At 46.8% G+C, this 6890-nt stretch overlaps 2 pseudogenes; both read left to right on the top strand.

Moving 5' to 3' along the window:
* Nucleotides 1–216, top strand: part of LOC114008063 (calponin-3 pseudogene) — a 7867-nt pseudogene extending 7651 nt beyond the window's left edge.
* A 992-nt stretch (nt 217–1208) lies between these two features.
* Nucleotides 1209–2626, top strand: LOC102490455 (calponin-3-like; annotated as a pseudogene).
* The last annotated feature ends 4264 nt before the right edge of the window (nt 2627–6890 follow it).

Genomic DNA, 6890 nt, shown 5'->3' with positions numbered 1-6890 from the left:
CCCACACCAGCCAGCCGTGAAGAGTCAGGGCTGGGTGTGTGGCTGCATTTCTTGGAAACCTGAGAGGGCAGAAAAGAAGGTGGAGTATAGCATCTTCATCCCAGGGCACTGTGTGAAGCAGATTCCAGGAAGAAACAGAAAGCTCTCCAGTTCCTGGAACTCCTGATTAAATTATTCTATCCAGGCTCCCCTAAACCAAGGAATTGTTTCACTTAAGGTTGAGAAAAATGTCCCTACAAGGGAGCTATTTCAGATACCACCTAGCTATTTCAGATATCACTTCCTAGTCTGAAGTTTGCTTTCCTACTCTTTGGGTCTTCCCTCCATGACTGCAAGCCTGTAAGGTGGATAGGCCATGCTTGTGAGCCTGGCTTTACAGATGGTGGAAACAGGCACAAGAATGACTTGCCTGAGGCTAAACTACTGGTTAAGTGGCAAACCAGAAATGGATTCCATTTTCTTTTATTTTACATGTGCCAGAGGCCTGTGTGCTGGCCAGACAGGGAGAAGAAGAAAACACCCCCTGTGGGTGTGGCCATGCTGCTGCAGTCACTTCACAATCTCCATCCTGTCAGGATTTTGGGCTTGCATGCCTATGTACACAGCATACTTTTAAAGCTGCATGGGGAGGGGCAGGGCAGGTGGTGGTGTGGTTGAGGGAGCGGGACTCCCACGTGGCCTCCCTGGGTTTGAGTTCCTGGCTGCTTGCTCTCTGTGTCTCTGGTCAAAATTAAAGAATTGTTTTCTTTTAAAAAGCTGTAGGGGAGGGGAGAGGGGCAGCAAATGGTGTGACGGTTAGGGGAGAGGGGCAGCAAATGGTGTAATGGTTATGTCACTGGCTTGAAAATCACACCAGGTGCATGTGCATACATACCCTAAATCTTAGGGGAGAATGGAGAAGGATTGTAGTGTGGTCATCCCCCTGAGGGGGTGATGTCTCCTTTTTGCTATAGGGCACATGCGCTTGCCAGAGAGACAGAGAGACAGAAAGCAAGAAAGCACCCCCCAGGGGTGATTATAAAGAATTATTTTATTGGCGGGCAGCTAGGGAGGCAGCCAGCAGGACTCGGAGGGACCCAGAGGCTCTGCTGAATCCAGCAGGACCCAGCCACCACATCTGTGCGTCCTTGGCCCCGCCCAGAGGAGCAGCTCTGAGCAACCCCGCGGCCACTCCTCGGGGCCAGGAGCCAGGTAACCGAGAGCGAGACACCTCCACACCGGAGCACAGCACCCTCCGCCTCCTCACCGCCATGACCCACTTCAACAAGGGCCCTTCCTATGGGCTCTCGGCCGAAGTCAAGAACAAGATTGCTTCCAAGTATGATCATCAGGCAGCGGAAGATCTCCGCAATTGGATAAAAGAGGTGACAGGCATGAGCATCTGCACCAACTTCCAGCTGGGCCTAAAGGATGGCATCATCCTCTGCGTGCTCATAAACAAGCTTAAGCCAGGTTCAGTGAAGAAGGTCAATGAGTCCTCGTTAAACTGGCCTCAGTTGGAGAATATTGGCAACTTGATTAAAGCCATTCAGGCTTATGGTATGAAACCACATGACATATTTGAAGCAAATGATCTTTCTGAGAATGGAAACATGACCCAGGTTCAGACTACCCTGGTGGCTCTAGCAGGTCTGGCCAAAACTAAAGGGTTCCATACGATCATTGATATTGGAGTTAAGTATGCAGAAAAACAAGACTTTTTTTTTTTTTGGAGAGATTTTCACTGTAGGGCGCGTGTGCTCGCCAGACAGACAGACAGAGACATAGAGACAGAAAGCGAGAAATCACCCCCCAGGGGGGATGGTCATGCTGCAATCCCTTCTCCTCCGTTCTCCTCTCGGGATCTTGGGCACGCACGCACACGCGCCCGGCGTGAGTTTTAAGCCACCGGGTCCGGGACACGAACCGCGGTCGACTACGTGGGAGTCCAGCGACATAGCCATTACGCTAACTGCTGGTTCCCAAAAACAAGACGTTTTGATGAAGGAAAATTAAAAGTTGGCCAGAGTGTAATTGGTTAGCAGATGGGAACCAACAAATTTGCCAACCAGGCAGGTATGATGGCCTATGGGACTAGGAGGCACCTCTATGATCCCAAAATGCAAGCTAACAAACCTTTTGACCAGACCACAATTAGCCTGCAGATGAGAACCAACAAAGGGGCCAGCCAGGCTGGCATGTTGGCACCAGGTACCAGAAGAGACATCTATGATCAGAAGCTAACATTACAACCAGTGGACAATTCGACTATTTCTCTACAGATGGGTACCAACAAAGTTGCTTCTCAGAAAGAAATGAGTGTGTATGGCCTTGGGCAGCAAGTATATGATCCCAAATACTATGCTGCTCCCACAGAACCTGTCATTCACAATGGAAGCTAAGGAACGGGAACAAATGGGTCAGAAATCAGTGATAGCGATTACCAGGCAGAATACCCAGATGAATATCATGGCAAGTACCAGGATGACTACCCCAGAGATTACCAATATAGCGACCAAGGCATTTATTAGATTCATACAGAGAACTTCAGTATTTAGTCCATTGTTTTTATCCAGTGAGAACTAAGCTAGCCTTGAGTCATTTTTATCTTGTCTTCCTAAAACACTATTATGCTTATTGTACCTAATTTAAAAATTGCCTTACATACATTCCTTTTTCCTTTTTCTGCCTCTTCCCTAAATAGTTGCCTTTTAGTGTTGTAACAGTTAAATCCTACAGCATAACCGATAACTCGCATATGAAGTAAAAGGAATACTGTGAAAGGGGAGTACTCTTGTACAGCCAATTCCTTTATTAAAGATCTATGCATTTTGGGGGCTGGCAAGTGGCATGGTGGTTAAAGGTGCTGGATTCCCACATGGCCGACTGTAGTTCCAGTCCTGGACCTGGCGGCTTGCTTTCACACTTTGTCTCTCTCTCTCTCTCACTCTGTCCCTCTCCGGTCAAATTGAAATAAATAAATAAATAAATAAATACATAAATAAAAAGTTAAATAAAATAATTCTTCTTTTTTAAAAAAAGATTTATGCATTTTTACTATCTTAAACTGGTATTTTCAGACAATTGCAAACTTTTTTTTTACGGTTTAGTGTATTTGGTTTCTACATGGAAGACTAATCTCATGCTTATTGCTAAAACGTGTCTTTGCCAACTAAATCTAAGATGCAGCATTTTAGAAGTTGACATTGATGTTTTTACAGTATTGTTTGCTCATTTTAAAATAAAATAATGATCAGTGTGAAAAAAAGAATTATTTTATTGAACTTTATGTATGTATGTATATATGTATGTATGTGTTTAAATTTGACCAGAGAAGGACAGAGTAAGAGAGGGAAAGTGAAAAAGCAAGCTGCCAGGTCCAGAACCCAAACCACAGTCAGCCATGGAGTCCAGCACCCTCAACCATCACACCACCTGCCAGTCCTGTCTCCCTCTCTCTCTCTATGGCAAGCACACATGCCCTAAGGCAAAAGCCTCTGGAAAAAAAAATTAATAAAAGCTGCATGGGGACTTGAACCATACAATTGGACATGTGGCAGCCAGCTTCCCCCAACCACCAGGCCATGGGGTCAGCCCCTGGATTCAGTCATCCTGTAGGTGTGAGTTGAGTGACTCCTTTGTGCCAGGCTCCATAATAGGCACTGAAAATAGCAGTGAACAATAGAAGCAGCTATTGCTCTGGTGTATGCTTTATAAATCTTTTTTTTGAGAGGTTTTCGCTATAGGGCGCATGCGCTTGCCAGACAGACAGAGAGACATAAGAGACAGAAAGCGAGAAATCACCCCCCAGGGGGGATGGTCACGCCGCAATCCCTTCTCCTCCATTCTCCTCTATGGGATCTTGGGCACGCACGCACACACGCCCGGCGTGAATTTTAAGCCACCGGGTCCAGGATGCGAACCGCGGTCGACTATGTGAGAGCCCAGCAACATAGCCATTACGCTAACTGCTGGTTCCCAAGTCTTTTCATCCAATTAGGCTACCTCAGGTCTGTTTTAACAGGAAGGAGTCCTGCTAACAGTTACCAGGTGGCAACTGATCCCTTATCTTAGAGAAAGGGACCTGTGGTTCCCATTCAGGGGTAGCCAGAGGTCTCTGTTCTGGCTAATGATACAAAAGGGAGATGATGGGGACCAGCAGTTAGCATAATGGCTAGGTCACTGGACTCCCATGTAGTCGACCACAGTTCGTGTCCCAGACCCGGTGGCTTAAACTCACACTGGGCGCGTGTGCGTGTGTGCCCAAGATCCCAAAAGGAGAATGGAGGAGAAGGGATTGCGGCATGGCCATCCCCCATGGGGGGTGATTTCTCACTTTCTATCTCTCTGTCTCTCTGTCTCTCTCTGGCAAGTGCATGTGCCCTATAGCAAAAATCTTAAAAAGAAAAAAAAAAGGGAGATGATGCTGGCATATTTGTTAGGATGGTTTTGGTGACAGATTATTGAAAAATCCAACTCCAACCAGCTTAAAAATAAAGGAGAGGGGCTGGCAGGTGGCATGGTGGTTAAGGGTGCTGGACTCTAACACGGCCAACCATGTGGTTTGTGTCCCAAATCTGGTGGCTTGCTTTCTCACTTTCTCGCTCCCTCTTTGATTCTATCTCTCTCTGGTCAAATAAATAAATAAATGGATAAATAAAGTTAAATAAAATAACTCTTAAAAAATAAAAAATAAAGCAGATATTGGACCACCAGATGGCATAATGGTTACATTGCTGAACTACCATGTAGTTGACTGCATTTCAAGTCCTGGACCCAACAACTTAAAACTCATGCCAGGTGCATGTGCTTTCATGGCCAAAATCCCGACAGGAAAATGGAGAAGGGATTACAACATGGCCATCCTCCCAGGGGGTGATTTCTCGCTTTCTGTCTGTGTCTCTGACAAGCGCATGTGTTCTATATAAAAAAGAAACATCTCTGTTGGGGACCAGCAGATGGCGTGGTGGTTGAGGCTCTGAACACTTCCACATGGTTGACCATGGTTTGAGTCCCAGACTGGTGGCTTGCTTTCTCACTTTCCCTGTGTGTGTGTGTGTTTTTGGTCAAATTAAAAAAATAAATGAATGGGGACCAAGAGTTAGCATAATGGCTATGTTGCTGGACTCCCATGTAGTCGACTGTGGTTCGCGTCCCGGACCTGGTGGCTTAAAACTTACGCCAGGCACGAGTGCGTGCATGCCCAAGATCCCGAGAGGAGAATGGAGAAGGGATTGCAGCGTGACCATCCCCCTGGGGGGTGATTTCTCGCTTTCTGTCTCTCTGTCTCTCTCTGTCTGTCTGTCTGGTGAGCGCACGTGCCCTATGGCAAAAACCTCTCCAAAAAATAAAATAAAATGAATAAATTAAATTAAAAAATAGAAGTTCTCTGAAAATAAAACTTTTTCAATAAATAAATAAAGCAGATATGGGGGCCACAGATGGTATAGCGGGTACGTCGTTGTACTCCCACATGGCTGACCACACTTTGAATCCTGGACCCAGTGACTTGAAACTCATGCCAGGCATGTGTACGTATGTGCCCAAGATCCCAGAAGAAGAATGGAGGAGGGAACCAGCAGTTAGCGTAATGGCTATGTCGCTGGACTCCCACGTAGTTGACCGCGGTTCATGTCCTGGACCCGGTGGCTTAAAACACACTGGGCGCATGTGCGTGCGTGCCCAAGATCCTGAGAGGAGGACGGAGGAGAAGGGATTGCGGCGTGAACATCCCCCCTGGGGGGTGATTTCTCGCTTTCTGTCTCTATGTCTCTCTCTGTCTGTCTGGTGAGCGCACGCGCCCTATAGTGAAAATCTCTCCAAAAAAAAAGAATGGAGGAGAGGGTATTGTGGCATGGCCATCCTCCCCTAGGGAGTGATTTCTCACTTTCCCTCTCTCTGTCTCCAGCGAGTACACACACCCTAAATGCAAAAAGCTCTACAAAAATTAAATAAATAAATAAATAAATAAAGCTGGTCTCCATGGTAGGGGAGGTCGCCAGTAAAGACTGAAACTTTCCTAGTTAAACTAAGGCCATCATGTGGATTTGCCAAGGCTGCCAAGATCTGAACAAACCTGGTGGAACAGCATGATGGGGACCTGGATAATGACCTCTCCGAGTCTCCTCTGTGCCAGGAGAGCTCACCGTCTTCTTTTTTTGGAGAGGTTTTTTGTTGTTGTTATAGAGCACGTGCACTCACCAGACAGAGAGAGACAGAGAGACAGAAAGTGAGAAATCACCCCTTAGGGGGGATAGCCATGCCGCAATCCCTTCTCCTCCATTTCCCTCTCGGGATCTCGGGCACGCACGCACACGCCTCGCATGTTTAAGTCATCGAGTCTGGGATGCAAATTGCGGTCGACTACATGGGAGTCCAGCGACATAGCCATTACACTAACTGCTGGTCCCAGAGCTCACAGTCTTAATCTCAGGTTCACTGAGCACTTTTTGCATGCTCATTGTATGAAGTACTCTCCGGTTTTGTTTTAAAGCATACTCATTTATTTCTTCCCTGAGTGAGAAAGCAAGAGTACACTCCCAACAGGGTCTATACACGGCAATGCACCTCCAGCCTTCAACCAACCCTGGATGATGGACAAGCATGTGTCTGGTATATTCAGGGAGGTCTTCAGATGTGAGCCAGGAACCTTCTGCTATGGGATTGCCTTGCAGAGCATGTTTTACTGCAGCTCCACAGTCTGGCCTCCCTTCGCTCCATTTTGACATATTCAATCTGCCCAACACCCGGAGAGGCTAGAATTCTGTGTAAATTGGGGCTGGTATTGGTGACACAAGATATTGGGAGTCTAGTGGACACCTCTAGTGGGGGAAGGGGTCAGGGATAAAGTGGCCTGCTGTTCTAAAGGATAAATCCACATTGGCAGTTGAAGACAAGGTGAAGTAAATATT

Source organism: Tupaia chinensis, unplaced genomic scaffold, assembly GCF_000334495.1.
Source record: "Tupaia chinensis unplaced genomic scaffold, TupChi_1.0 Scaffold000279_1, whole genome shotgun sequence".
NCBI lineage: Eukaryota > Metazoa > Chordata > Mammalia > Scandentia > Tupaiidae > Tupaia > Tupaia belangeri.
Note: the sequence above shows the minus strand (reverse complement) of the source record. Positions and strands in the feature narration are given on the sequence as shown.